At 33.8% G+C, this 15,076-nt stretch overlaps 9 non-coding genes across 9 annotated transcripts; 3 read left to right on the top strand and 6 right to left on the bottom strand.

The window, feature by feature from the left end:
* Positions 1 to 213: 213 nt before the first annotated feature.
* TRNAQ-UUG (transfer RNA glutamine (anticodon UUG)) lies at positions 214 to 285 on the bottom strand. The gene has a single exon. It is a non-coding gene; the product is annotated as a tRNA-Gln (tRNA).
* Positions 286 to 2,724: 2,439 nt separating this feature from the next.
* TRNAQ-UUG (transfer RNA glutamine (anticodon UUG)) lies at positions 2,725 to 2,796 on the bottom strand. The gene has a single exon. It is a non-coding gene; the product is annotated as a tRNA-Gln (tRNA).
* Positions 2,797 to 5,236: 2,440 nt separating this feature from the next.
* Positions 5,237 to 5,308, bottom strand: TRNAQ-UUG (transfer RNA glutamine (anticodon UUG)). The gene has a single exon. It is a non-coding gene; the product is annotated as a tRNA-Gln (tRNA).
* A 1,549-nt stretch (positions 5,309 to 6,857) lies between these two features.
* On the top strand, positions 6,858 to 6,929 carry TRNAQ-CUG (transfer RNA glutamine (anticodon CUG)). Its single transcript has one exon. It is a non-coding gene; the product is annotated as a tRNA-Gln (tRNA).
* An 826-nt stretch (positions 6,930 to 7,755) lies between these two features.
* TRNAQ-UUG (transfer RNA glutamine (anticodon UUG)) lies at positions 7,756 to 7,827 on the bottom strand. Its single transcript has one exon. It is a non-coding gene; the product is annotated as a tRNA-Gln (tRNA).
* A 2,440-nt stretch (positions 7,828 to 10,267) lies between these two features.
* On the bottom strand, positions 10,268 to 10,339 carry TRNAQ-UUG (transfer RNA glutamine (anticodon UUG)). The gene has a single exon. It is a non-coding gene; the product is annotated as a tRNA-Gln (tRNA).
* A 1,549-nt stretch (positions 10,340 to 11,888) lies between these two features.
* Positions 11,889 to 11,960, top strand: TRNAQ-CUG (transfer RNA glutamine (anticodon CUG)). Its single transcript has one exon. It is a non-coding gene; the product is annotated as a tRNA-Gln (tRNA).
* Positions 11,961 to 12,786: 826 nt separating this feature from the next.
* On the bottom strand, positions 12,787 to 12,858 carry TRNAQ-UUG (transfer RNA glutamine (anticodon UUG)). The gene has a single exon. It is a non-coding gene; the product is annotated as a tRNA-Gln (tRNA).
* A 1,549-nt stretch (positions 12,859 to 14,407) lies between these two features.
* TRNAQ-CUG (transfer RNA glutamine (anticodon CUG)) lies at positions 14,408 to 14,479 on the top strand. The gene has a single exon. It is a non-coding gene; the product is annotated as a tRNA-Gln (tRNA).
* Positions 14,480 to 15,076: the final 597 nt, after the last annotated feature.

Raw genomic sequence — 15,076 nt, 5'->3', positions numbered from 1 at the left:
GTGATGAGTTTGAGAAAACAGAGTCAGCTCGCAAAATGTCTCATTATTTTGAGCCATTTAATTTCCATGTTTTCTAAAAGTTCTATCATTTGCTCACATCGAATAGACTTTCAGAATACAATCAATAAATTAATGTTTCACTCTACCCGTGTTAGATTTGTGATATTTATGAATACACTTGACAGAAAAAGATTTGATCAACAGTCATGAAAGTGGTCCCACCGAGATTTGAACTCGGATCCTTGGATTCAAAGTCCAAAGTGCTAACCATTACACCATGGAACCTCCCATGTGACAACGGAGCAAATTGCTGCAGCAATGTGAACATTTCAAAGTTTTTAATGTTCTACAGTCAAAAACCAACAGAATGTTATTACTTTTCTATTCTGTTCAACTTTTGCATATTGAACTATGTTAGGGAAGGATGTTGCCCAGAGGACTCAAGTAACGCTATCACTCTGTTGAACAGTACTTTTTATGTGAGATACGATTTTGCAATAAAATATAAGATTCCCCCGTGAATGCAATCTCTTCTCTCAAAATGAAAAGCTCAACCTGGTACAGGTGGTTTGATGGTATCAAGCTTAGCACTCTAGACTCTGAAAACCGGAATCTGAGTACAAATCACAGTGGGACTTATCTAAACTTTACGATTTTCTTTTCCATTCAGTTCTTAGAATTATTAATTGGAAAAACATCTCATTTACTTATAAACTTGTACATATCCACTTTACACGTATGTATCTCCCTATATCTTGCTATATGTCTCTGTATATTTATAGGACAACATAAACACATACATTATAAAATGCATATAATTAGTAGAGGTGAAAATAATGAAAAGTTGTTGCCTCTCCACATTTGAAACATGAGCTTCTTCTCCTTACTCTTCTATATGTCATGAAATTGAGATAGTCACTTTTTACTCAATTTTGATCTAACAATATAGTTGATTTATACAAAGCATATCATATGATTTGTGAATAATCTTAAAAGAGAAAATTAGATCAGTACCTGTGAGGCCTCCAAGCAAAAGCTTATGTTTCACGATTGCAGATCGACTGTTGAAAATCAGCATGAAAAACGTTTTATTTCACAATTTCCATACTAATATACAAAAACATTTGTACTATCTGAATGATACCGTCATTGTGGTTCTCTAGGTTTGATTTAAGAACACTTCTCTTTCAAAATGTGCTAAATTCGCCTTATCAATAGCGCAGAAAGCTTCAAAAAGGGATGCTGGGAATCAGGCCTCTGAAATGCATTTCAGAAAAACAGGATAGGATTTCTTAATGCCACACTATTTTTTGTAGGAATGTGATGTAAACGTATTATAATGTTTGTATTTCTGTAACTTGTTCAAGCTGATGGACGTTTTGAAAGGAATCAATAATTGTCTCTTTCAACCTACTGGTGTTGGATTTGAGCTATCAATAAACAAAGGTGACAGAAATAGAAAAGGTCAAGAGTAATAAAATAGTACCCCCAAGATTTGGACTGGTACCTTTGCATGCAAAGTCCAACGTGCCAATCATTGCTCTTTGGCGCAGCCCATGTGAGAGACAAAGAAATGGGTGTATTAGTTTGGAAATGTAAAATGTTTTAATATGTTACAGTCAAAGATGATCATTATGATATAACTTGCCTATCCTGATAAACGTTTGCATATTTAACACTGTTAAGGAGAATGTATCTGAACAGAATCAAATCACATTATAGCTCTTTACACTATGAGCATTCAACAGAGATATCGTTTCATTAATGTAAGAAATGCCCCCGCACTAATGTGCTCTCTTTTTTCTCAATGGAAAAATGACTCATGTATGGGAGGGTTCCATGGTGTAATGGTTAGCACTCTGAATCCAGCGATCCGAGTTCAAATCTCGGTGGGACCTGCTTGAATTATGAGATTTACTATTTCACCCATTTCTTAGAATTTGGTCTTGGAAAAACATAACGTCAATGTTTTATACTGATACTTATCAACGTATAAGTATGCATCTATGTATACATAGCTATATCCGTCTAGATAGCGATAAGACTATATAAAGAAATCAATTATTCATAAACATATGTATTGAACCTGAAAACTAAAAACTGTTGTTTCCCATCCACAATTTAAACGTTAGGTTCATTTCCTCTCTCATCTATATGACCAGTAATGAGATAGTTAATTTTTGCTGATTTCTTATATGACAACATGCTTGACTTACACAGTGCATTTAATTGTGAATTTCTTTGAAAGAGAAATTCAGATTATTACCTTTGACACGTCTTTCGAAAGATTTTACTTTATGGTTATGGATTTACTTTAGAAAATCAGAGTGTAAATATATGTGTGTCTGAATTTCACGATTGTTATTCAAAACGTCATATCTTCTGTCCCCATAATACACAATTTGATTCCTCAAGTTTTGTTTTAATGAAGGATTTCCAATTAAAAAGTTCCATCTTCCCCTTATCAATAACAGTAAGATTTAAGAAAGTAATATCTTGCATCAGCCCCCTGTGATGAGTTTGAGAAAACAGAGTCAGCTCGCAAAATGTCTCATTATTTTGAGCCATTTAATTTACATGTTTTCTAAAAGTTCTATCATTTGCTCACATCGAATAGACTTTCAGAATACAATCAATAAATTAATGTTTCACTCTACCCGTGTTAGATTTGTGATATTTATGAATACACTTGACAGAAAAAGATTTGATCAACAGTCATGAAAGTGGTCCCACCGAGATTTGAACTCGGATCCTTGGATTCAAAGTCCAAAGTGCTAACCATTACACCATGGAACCTCCCATGTGACAAGGGAGCAAATTGCTGCAGCAATGTGAACATTTCAAAGTTTTTAATGTTCTACAGTCAAAAACCAACAGAATGTTATTACTTTTCTATTCTGTTCAACTTTTGCATATTGAACTATGTTAGGGAAGGATGTTGCCCAGAGGACTCAAGTAACGCTATCACTCTGTTGAACAGTACTTTTTATGTGAGATACGATTTTGCAATAAAATATAAGATTCCCCCGTGAATGCAATCTCTTCTCTCAAAATGAAAAGCTCAACCTGGTACAGGTGGTTTGATGGTATCAAGCTTAGCACTCTAGACTCTGAAAACCGGGATCTGAGTACAAATCACAGTGGGACTTATCTAAACTTTACGATTTTCTTTTCCATTCAGTTCTTAGAATTATTAATTGGAAAAACATCTCATTTACTTATAAACTTGTACATATCCACTTTACACGTATGTATCTCCCTATATCTTGCTATATGTCTCTGTATATTTATAGGACAACATAAACACATACATTATAAAAATGCATATAATTAGTAGAGGTGAAAATAATGAAAAGTTGTTGCCTCTCCACATTTGAAACATGAGCTTCTTCTCCTTACTCTTCTATATGTCATGAAATTGAGATACTCACTTTTTACTCAATTTTGATCTAACAATATAGTTGATTTATATAAAGCATATCATATGATTTGTGAATAATCTTAAAAGAGAAAATTAGATCAGTACCTGTGAGGCCTCCAAGCAAAAGCTTATGTTTCACGATTGCAGATCGACTGTTGAAAATCAGCATGAAAAACGTTTTATTTCACAATTTCCATACTAATATACAAAAACATTTGTACTATCTGAATGATACCGTCATTGTGGTTCTCTAGGTTTGATTTAAGAACACTTCTCTTTCAAAATGTGCTAAATTCGCCTTATCAATAGCGCAGAAAGCTTCAAAAAGGGATGCTGGGAATCAGGCCTCTGAAATGCATTTCAGAAAAACAGGATAGGATTTCTTAATGCCACACTATTTTGTGTAGGAATGTGATGTAAACGTATTATAATGTTTGTATTTCTGTAACTTGTTCAAGCTGATGGACGTTTTGAAAGGAATCAATAATTGTCTCTTTCAACCTACTGGTGTTGGATTTGAGCTATCAATAAACAAAGGTGACAGAAATAGAAAAGGTCAAGAGTAATAAAATAGTACCCCCAAGATTTGGACTGGTACCTTTGCATGCAAAGTCCAACGTGCCAATCATTGCTCTTTGGCGCAGCCCATGTGAGAGACAAAGAAATGGGTGTATTAGTTTGGAAATGTAAAATGTTTTAATATGTTACAGTCAAAGATGATCATTATGATATAACTTGCCTATCCTGATAAACGTTTGCATATTTAACACTGTTAAGGAGAATGTATCTGAACAGAATCAAATCACATTATAGCTCTTTACACTATGAGCATTCAACAGAGATATCATTTCATTAATGTAAGAAATGCCCCCGCACTAATGTGCTCTCTTTTGTCTCAATGGAAAAATGACTCATGTATGGGAGGGTTCCATGGTGTAATGGTTAGCACTCTGAATCCAGCGATCCGAGTTCAAATCTCGGTGGGACCTGCTTGAATTATGAGATTTACTATTTCACCCATTTCTTAGAATTTGGTCTTGGAAAAACATAACGTCAATGTTTTATACTGATACTTATCAACGTATAAGTATGCATCTATGTATACATAGCTATATCCGTCTAGATAGCGATAAGACTATATAAAGAAATCAATTATTCATAAACATATGTATTGAACCTGAAAACTAAAAACTGTTGTTTCCCATCCACAATTTAAACGTTAGGTTCATTTCCTCTCTCATCTATATGACCAGTAATGAGATAGTTAATTTTTGCTGATTTCTTATATGACAACATGCTTGACTTACACAGTGCATTTAATTGTGAATTTCTTTGAAAGAGAAATTCAGATTATTACCTTTGACACGTCTTTCGAAAGATTTTACTTTATGGTTATGGATTTACTTTAGAAAATCAGAGTGTAAATATATGTGTGTCTGAATTTCACGATTGTTATTCAAAACGTCATATCTTCTGTCCCCATAATACACAATTTGATTCCTCAAGTTTTGTTTTAATGAAGGATTTCCAATTAAAAAGTTCCATCTTCCCCTTATCAATAACAGTAAGATTTAAGAAAGTAATATCTTGCATCAGCCCCCTGTGATGAGTTTGAGAAAACAGAGTCAGCTCGCAAAATGTCTCATTATTTTGAGCCATTTAATTTACATGTTTTCTAAAAGTTCTATCATTTGCTCACATCGAATAGACTTTCAGAATACAATCAATAAATTAATGTTTCACTCTACCCGTGTTAGATTTGTGATATTTATGAATACACTTGACAGAAAAAGATTTGATCAACAGTCATGAAAGTGGTCCCACCGAGATTTGAACTCGGATCCTTGGATTCAAAGTCCAAAGTGCTAACCATTACACCATGGAACCTCCCATGTGACAAGGGAGCAAATTGCTGCAGCAATGTGAACATTTCAAAGTTTTTAATGTTCTACAGTCAAAAACCAACAGAATGTTATTACTTTTCTATTCTGTTCAACTTTTGCATATTGAACTATGTTAGGGAAGGATGTTGCCCAGAGGACTCAAGTAACGCTATCACTCTGTTGAACAGTACTTTTTATGTGAGATACGATTTTGCAATAAAATATAAGATTCCCCCGTGAATGCAATCTCTTCTCTCAAAATGAAAAGCTCAACCTGGTACAGGTGGTTTGATGGTATCAAGCTTAGCACTCTAGACTCTGAAAACCGGGATCTGAGTACAAATCACAGTGGGACTTATCTAAACTTTACGATTTTCTTTTCCATTCAGTTCTTAGAATTATTAATTGGAAAAACATCTCATTTACTTATAAACTTGTACATATCCACTTTACACGTATGTATCTCCCTATATCTTGCTATATGTCTCTGTATATTTATAGGACAACATAAACACATACATTATAAAAATGCATATAATTAGTAGAGGTGAAAATAATGAAAAGTTGTTGCCTCTCCACATTTGAAACATGAGCTTCTTCTCCTTACTCTTCTATATGTCATGAAATTGAGATAGTCACTTTTTACTCAATTTTGATCTAACAATATAGTTGATTTATACAAAGCATATCATATGATTTGTGAATAATCTTAAAAGAGAAAATTAGATCAGTACCTGTGAGGCCTCCAAGCAAAAGCTTATGTTTCACGATTGCAGATCGACTGTTGAAAATCAGCATGAAAAACGTTTTATTTCACAATTTCCATACTAATATACAAAAACATTTGTACTCTCTGAATGATACCGTCATTGTGGTTCTCTAGGTTTGATTTAAGAACACTTCTCTTTCAAAATGTGCTAAATTCGCCTTATCAATAGCGCAGAAAGCTTCAAAAAGGGATGCTGGGAATCAGGCCTCTGAAATGCATTTCAGAAAAACAGGATAGGATTTCTTAATGTCACACTATTTTGTGTAGGAATGTGATGTAAACGTATTATAATGTTTGTATTTCTGTAACTTGTTCAAGCTGATGGACGTTTTGAAAGGAATCAATAATTGTCTCTTTCAACCTACTGGTGTTGGATTTGAGCTATCAATAAACAAAGGTGACAGAAATAGAAAAGGTCAAGAGTAATAAAATAGTACCCCCAAGATTTGGACTGGTACCTTTGCATGCAAAGTCCAACGTGCCAATCATTGCTCTTTGGCGCAGCCCATGTGAGAGACAAAGAAATGGGTGTATTAGTTTGGAAATGTAAAATGTTTTAATATGTTACAGTCAAAGATGATCATTATGATATAACTTGCCTATCCTGATAAACGTTTGCATATTTAACACTGTTAAGGAGAATGTATCTGAACAGAATCAAATCACATTATAGCTCTTTACACTATGAGCATTCAACAGAGTTATCGTTTCATCAATGTAAGAAATGCCCCCGCACTAATGCGCTCTCTTTTGTCTCAATGGAAAAATGACTCATGTATGGGAGGGTTCCATGGTGTAATGGTTAGCACTCTGGACTCTGAATCCAGCGATCCGAGTTCAAATCTCGGTGGGACCTGCTTGAATTATGAGATTTACTATTTCACCCATTTCTTAGAATTTGGTCTTGGAAAAACATAACGTCAATGTTTTATACTGATACTTATCAACGTATAAGTATGCATCTATGTATACATAGCTATATCCGTCTAGATAGCGATAAGACTATATAAAGAAATCAATTATTCATAAACATATGTATTGAACCTGAAAACTGAAAACTGTTGTTTCCCATCCACAATTTAAACGTTAGGTTCATTTCCTCTCTCATCTATATGACCAGTAATGAGATAGTTAATTTTTGCTGATTTCTTATATGACAACATGCTTGACTTACACAGTGCATTTAATTGTGAGTTTCTTTGAAAGAGAAATTCAGATTATTACCTTTGACACGTCTTTCGAAAGATTTTACTTTATGGTTATGGATTTACTTTAGAAAATCAGAGTGTAAATATATGTGTGTCTGAATTTCACGATTGTTATTCAAAACGTCATATCTTCTGTCCCCATAATACACAATTTGATTCCTCAAGTTTTGTTTTAATGAAGGATTTCCAATTAAAAAGTTCCATCTTCCCCTTATCAATAACAGTAAGATTTAAGAAAGTAATATCTTGCATCAGCCCCCTGTGATGAGTTTGAGAAAACAGAGTCAGCTCGCAAAATGTCTCATTATTTTGAGCCATTTAATTTCCATGTTTTCTAAAAGTTCTATCATTTGCTCACATCGAATAGACTTTCAGAATACAATCAATAAATTAATGTTTCACTCTACCCGTGTTAGATTTGTGATATTTATGAATACACTTGACAGAAAAAGATTTGATCAACAGTCATGAAAGTGGTCCCACCGAGATTTGAACTCGGATCCTTGGATTCAAAGTCCAAAGTGCTAACCATTACACCATGAAACCTCCCATGTGACAAGGGAGCAAATTGCTGCAGCAATGTGAACATTTCAAAGTTTTTAATGTTCTACAGTCAAAAACCAACAGAATGTTATTACTTTTCTATTCTGTTCAACTTTTGCATATTGAACTATGTTAGGGAAGGATGTTGCCCAGAGGACTCAAGTAACGCTATCACTCTGTTGAACAGTACTTTTTATGTGAGATACGATTTTGCAATAAAATATAAGATTCCCCCGTGAATGCAATCTCTTCTCTCAAAATGAAAAGCTCAACCTGGTACAGGTGGTTTGATGGTATCAAGCTTAGCACTCTAGACTCTGAAAACCGGGATCTGAGTACAAATCACAGTGGGACTTATCTAAACTTTACGATTTTCTTTTCCATTCAGTTCTTAGAATTATTAATTGGAAAAACATCTCATTTACTTATAAACTTGTACATATCCACTTTACACGTATGTATCTCCCTATATCTTGCTATATGTCTCTGTATATTTATAGGACAACATAAACACATACATTATAAAAATGCATATAATTAGTAGAGGTGAAAATAATGAAAAGTTGTTGCCTCTCCACATTTGAAACATGAGCTTCTTCTCCTTACTCTTCTATATGTCATGAAATTGAGATAGTCACTTTTTACTCAATTTTGATCTAACAATATAGTTGATTTATACAAAGCATATCATATGATTTGTGAATAATCTTAAAAGAGAAAATTAGATCAGTACCTGTGAGGCCTCCAAGCAAAAGCTTATGTTTCACGATTGCAGATCGACTGTTGAAAATCAGCATGAAAAACGTTTTATTTCACAATTTCCATACTAATATACAAAAACATTTGTACTATCTGAATGATACCGTCATTGTGGTTCTCTAGGTTTGATTTAAGAACACTTCTCTTTCAAAATGTGCTAAATTCGCCTTATCAATAGCGCAGAAAGCTTCAAAAAGGGATGCTGGGAATCAGGCCTCTGAAATGCATTTCAGAAAAACAGGATAGGATTTCTTAATGCCACACTATTTTGTGTAGGAATGTGATGTAAACGTATTATAATGTTTGTATTTCTGTAACTTGTTCAAGCTGATGGACGTTTTGAAAGGAATCAATAATTGTCTCTTTCAACCTACTGGTGTTGGATTTGAGCTATCAATAAACAAAGGTGACAGAAATAGAAAAGGTCAAGAGTAATAAAATAGTACCCCCAAGATTTGGACTGGTACCTTTGCATGCAAAGTCCAACGTGCCAATCATTGCTCTTTGGCGCAGCCCATGTGAGAGACAAAGAAATGGGTGTATTAGTTTGGAAATGTAAAATGTTTTAATATGTTACAGTCAAAGATGATCATTATGATATAACTTGCCTATCCTGATAAACGTTTGCATATTTAACACTGTTAAGGAGAATGTATCTGAACAGAATCAAATCACATTATAGCTCTTTACACTATGAGCATTCAACAGAGATATCGTTTCATTAATGTAAGAAATGCCCCCGCACTAATGTGCTCTCTTTTGTCTCAATGGAAAAATGACTCATGTATGGGAGGGTTCCATGGTGTAATGGTTAGCACTCTGAATCCAGCGATCCGAGTTCAAATCTCGGTGGGACCTGGTTGAATTATGAGATTTACTATTTCACCCATTTCTTAGAATTTGGTCTTGGAAAAACATAACGTCAATGTTTTATACTGATACTTATCAACGTATAAGTATGCATCTATGTATACATAGCTATATCCGTCTAGATAGCGATAAGACTATATAAAGAAATCAATTATTCATAAACATATGTATTGAACCTGAAAACTAAAAACTGTTGTTTCCCATCCACAATTTAAACGTTAGGTTCATTTCCTCTCTCATCTATATGACCAGTAATGAGATAGTTAATTTTTGCTGATTTCTTATATGACAACATGCTTGACTTACACAGTGCATTTAATTGTGAATTTCTTTGAAAGAGAAATTCAGATTATTACCTTTGACACGTCTTTCGAAAGATTTTACTTTATGGTTATGGATTTACTTTAGAAAATCAGAGTGTAAATATATGTGTGTCTGAATTTCACGATTGTTATTCAAAACGTCATATCTTCTGTCCCCATAATACACAATTTGATTCCTCAAGTTTTGTTTTAATGAAGGATTTCCAATTAAAAAGTTCCATCTTCCCCTTATCAATAACAGTAAGATTTAAGAAAGTAATATCTTGCATCAGCCCCCTGCGATGAGTTTGAGAAAACAAAGTCAGCTCGCAAAATGTCTCATTATTTTGAGCCATTTAATTTACATGTTTTCTAAAAGTTCTATCATTTGCTCACATCGAATAGACTTTCAGAATACAATCAATAAATTAATGTTTCACTCTACCCGTGTTAGATTTGTGATATTTATGAATACACTTGACAGAAAAAGATTTGATCAACAGTCATGAAAGTGGTCCCACCGAGATTTGAACTCGGATCCTTGGATTCAAAGTCCAAAGTGCTAACCATTACACCATGGAACCTCCCATGTGACAAGGGAGCAAATTGCTGCAGCAATGTGAACATTTCAAAGTTTTTAATGTTCTACAGTCAAAAACCAACAGAATGTTATTACTTTTCTATTCTGTTCAACTTTTGCATATTGAACTATGTTAGGGAAGGATGTTGCCCAGAGGACTCAAGTAACGCTATCACTCTGTTGAACAGTACTTTTTATGTGAGATACGATTTTGCAATAAAATATAAGATTCCCCCGTGAATGCAATCTCTTCTCTCAAAATGAAAAGCTCAACCTGGTACAGGTGGTTTGATGGTATCAAGCTTAGCACTCTAGACTCTGAAAACCGGGATCTGAGTACAAATCACAGTGGGACTTATCTAAACTTTACGATTTTCTTTTCCATTCAGTTCTTAGAATTATTAATTGGAAAAACATCTCATTTACTTATAAACTTGTACATATCCACTTTACACGTATGTATCTCCCTATATCTTGCTATATGTCTCTGTATATTTATAGGACAACATAAACACATACATTATAAAAATGCATATAATTAGTAGAGGTGAAAATAATGAAAAGTTGTTGCCTCTCCACATTTGAAACATGAGCTTCTTCTCCTTACTCTTCTATATGTCATGAAATTGAGATACTCACTTTTTACTCAATTTTGATCTAACAATATAGTTGATTTATATAAAGCATATCATATGATTTGTGAATAATCTTAAAAGAGAAAATTAGATCAGTACCTGTGAGGCCTCCAAGCAAAAGCTTATGTTTCACGATTGCAGATCGACTGTTGAAAATCAGCATGAAAAACGTTTTATTTCACAATTTCCATACTAATATACAAAAACATTTGTACTATCTGAATGATACCGTCATTGTGGTTCTCTAGGTTTGATTTAAGAACACTTCTCTTTCAAAATGTGCTAAATTCGCCTTATCAATAGCGCAGAAAGCTTCAAAAAGGGATGCTGGGAATCAGGCCTCTGAAATGCATTTCAGAAAAACAGGATAGGATTTCTTAATGTCACACTATTTTGTGTAGGAATGTGATGTAAACGTATTATAATGTTTGTATTTCTGTAACTTGTTCAAGCTGATGGACGTTTTGAAAGGAATCAATAATTGTCTCTTTCAACCTACTGGTGTTGGATTTGAGCTATCAATAAACAAAGGTGACAGAAATAGAAAAGGTCAAGAGTAATAAAATAGTACCCCCAAGATTTGGACTGGTACCTTTGCATGCAAAGTCCAACGTGCCAATCATTGCTCTTTGGCGCAGCCCATGTGAGAGACAAAGAAATGGGTGTATTAGTTTGGAAATGTAAAATGTTTTAATATGTTACAGTCAAAGATGATCATTATGATATAACTTGCCTATCCTGATAAACGTTTGCATATTTAACACTGTTAAGGAGAATGTATCTGAACAGAATCAAATCACATTATAGCTCTTTACACTATGAGCATTCAACAGAGATATCGTTTCATTAATGTAAGAAATGCCCCCGCACTAATGTGCTCTCTTTTGTCTCAATGGAAAAATGACTCATGTATGGGAGGGTTCCATGGTGTAATGGTTAGCACTCTGGACTCTGAATCCAGCGATCCGAGTTCAAATCTCGGTGGGACCTGCTTGAATTATGAGATTTACTATTTCACCCATTTCTTAGAATTTGGTCTTGGAAAAACATAACGTCAATGTTTTATACTGATACTTATCAACGTATAAGTATGCATCTATGTATACATAGCTATATCCGTCTAGATAGCGATAAGACTATATAAAGAAATCAATTATTCATAAACATATGTATTGAACCTGAAAACTAAAAACTGTTGTTTCCCATCCACAATTTAAACGTTAGGTTCATTTCCTCTCTCATCTATATGACCAGTAATGAGATAGTTAATTTTTGCTGATTTCTTATATGACAACATGCTTGACTTACACAGTGCATTTAATTGTGAATTTCTTTGAAAGAGAAATTCAGATTATTACCTTTGACACGTCTTTCGAAAGATTTTACTTTATGGTTATGGATTTACTTTAGAAAATCAGAGTGTAAATATATGTGTGTCTGAATTTCACGATTGTTATTCAAAACGTCATATCTTCTGTCCCCATAATACACAATTTGATTCCTCAAGTTTTGTTTTAATGAAGGATTTCCAATTAAAAAGTTCCATCTTCCCCTTATCAATAACAGTAAGATTTAAGAAAGTAATATCTTGCATCAGCCCCCTGCGATGAGTTTGAGAAAACAAAGTCAGCTCGCAAAATGTCTCATTATTTTGAGCCATTTAATTTACATGTTTTCTAAAAGTTCTATCATTTGCTCACATCGAATAGACTTTCAGAATACAATCAATAAATTAATGTTTCACTCTACCCGTGTTAGATTTGTGATATTTATGAATACACTTGACAGAAAAAGATTTGATCAACAGTCATGAAAGTGGTCCCACCGAGATTTGAACTCGGATCCTTGGATTCAAAGTCCAAAGTGCTAACCATTACACCATGGAACCTCCCATGTGACAAGGGAGCAAATTGCTGCAGCAATGTGAACATTTCAAAGTTTTTAATGTTCTACAGTCAAAAACCAACAGAATGTTATTACTTTTCTATTCTGTTCAACTTTTGCATATTGAACTATGTTAGGGAAGGATGTTGCCCAGAGGACTCAAGTAACGCTATCACTCTGTTGAACAGTACTTTTTATGTGAGATACGATTTTGCAATAAAATATAAGATTCCCCCGTGAATGCAATCTCTTCTCTCAAAATGAAAAGCTCAACCTGGTACAGGTGGTTTGATGGTATCAAGCTTAGCACTCTAGACTCTGAAAACCGGGATCTGAGTACAAATCACAGTGGGACTTATCTAAACTTTACGATTTTCTTTTCCATTCAGTTCTTAGAATTATTAATTGGAAAAACATCTCATTTACTTATAAACTTGTACATATCCACTTTACACGTATGTATCTCCCTATATCTTGCTATATGTCTCTGTATATTTATAGGACAACATAAACACATACATTATAAAAATGCATATAATTAGTAGAGGTGAAAATAATGACAAGTTGTTGCCTCTCCACATTTGAAACATGAGCTTCTTCTCCTTACTCTTCTATATGTCATGAAATTGAGATAGTCACTTTTTACTCAATTTTGATCTAACAATATAGTTGATTTATACAAAGCATATCATATGATTTGTGAATAATCTTAAAAGAGAAAATTAGATCAGTACCTGTGAGGCCTCCAAGCAAAAGCTTATGTTTCACGATTGCAGATCGACTGTTGAAAATCAGCATGAAAAACGTTTTATTTCACAATTTCCATACTAATATACAAAAACATTTGTACTATCTGAATGATACCGTCATTGTGGTTCTCTAGGTTTGATTTAAGAACACTTCTCTTTCAAAATGTGCTAAATTCGCCTTATCAATAGCGCAGAAAGCTTCAAAAAGGGATGCTGGGAATCAGGCCTCTGAAATGCTTTTCAGAAAAACAGGATAGGATTTCTTAATGTCACACTATTTTGTGTAGGAATGTGATGTAAACGTATTATAATGTTTGTATTTCTGTAACTTGTTCAAGCTGATGGACGTTTTGAAAGGAATCAATAATTGTCTCTTTCAACCTACTGGTGTTGGATTTGAGCTATCAATAAACAAAGGTGACAGAAATAGTAAAGGTCAAGAGTAATAAAATAGTACCCCCAAGATTTGGACTGGTACCTTTGCATGCAAAGTCCAACGTGCCAATCATTGCTCTTTGGCGCAGCCCATGTGAGAGACAAAGAAATGGGTGTATTAGTTTGGAAATGTAAAATGTTTTAATATGTTACAGTCAAAGATGATCATTATGATATAACTTGCCTATCCTGATAAACGTTTGCATATTTAACACTGTTAAGGAGAATGTATCTGAACAGAATCAAATCACATTATAGCTCTTTACACTATGAGCATTCAACAGAGTTATCGTTTCATCAATGTAAGAAATGCCCCCGCACTAATGCGCTCTATTTTGTCTCAATAGAAAAATGACTCATGTATGGGAGGGTTCCATGGTGTAATGGTTAGCACTCTGGACTCTGAATCCAGCGATCCGAGTTCAAATCTCGGTGGGACCTGCTTGAATTATGAGATTTACTATTTCACCCATTTCTTAGAATTTGGTCTTGGAAAAACATAACGTCAATGTTTTATACTGATACTTATCAACGTATAAGTATGCATCTATGTATACATAGCTATATCCGTCTAGATAGCGATAAGACTATATAAAGAAATCAATTATTCATAAACATATGTATTGAACCTGAAAACTAAAAACTGTTGTTTCCCATCCACAATTTAAACGTTAGGTTCATTTCCTCTCTCATCTATATGACCAGTAATGAGATAGTTAATTTTTGCTGATTTCTTATATGACAACATGCTTGACTTACACAGTGCATTTAATTGTGAGTTTCTTTGAAAGAGAAATTCAGATTATTACCTTTGACACGTCTTTCGAAAGATTTTACTTTATGGTTATGGATTTACTTTAGAAAATCAGAGTGTAAATATATGTGTGTCTGAATTTCACGATTGTTATTCAAAACGTCATATCTTCTGTCCCCATAATACACAATTTGATTCCTCAAGTTTTGTTTTAATGAAGGATTTCCAATTAAAAAGTTCCATCTTCCCCTTATCAATAACAGTAAGATTTAAGAAAGTAATAT

The sequence above is a fragment of the Lissotriton helveticus genome, chromosome 4_1 (assembly GCF_964261635.1).
Source record: "Lissotriton helveticus chromosome 4_1, aLisHel1.1, whole genome shotgun sequence".
Lineage (NCBI taxonomy): Eukaryota > Metazoa > Chordata > Amphibia > Caudata > Salamandridae > Lissotriton > Lissotriton helveticus.
Note: the sequence above shows the minus strand (reverse complement) of the source record. Positions and strands in the feature narration are given on the sequence as shown.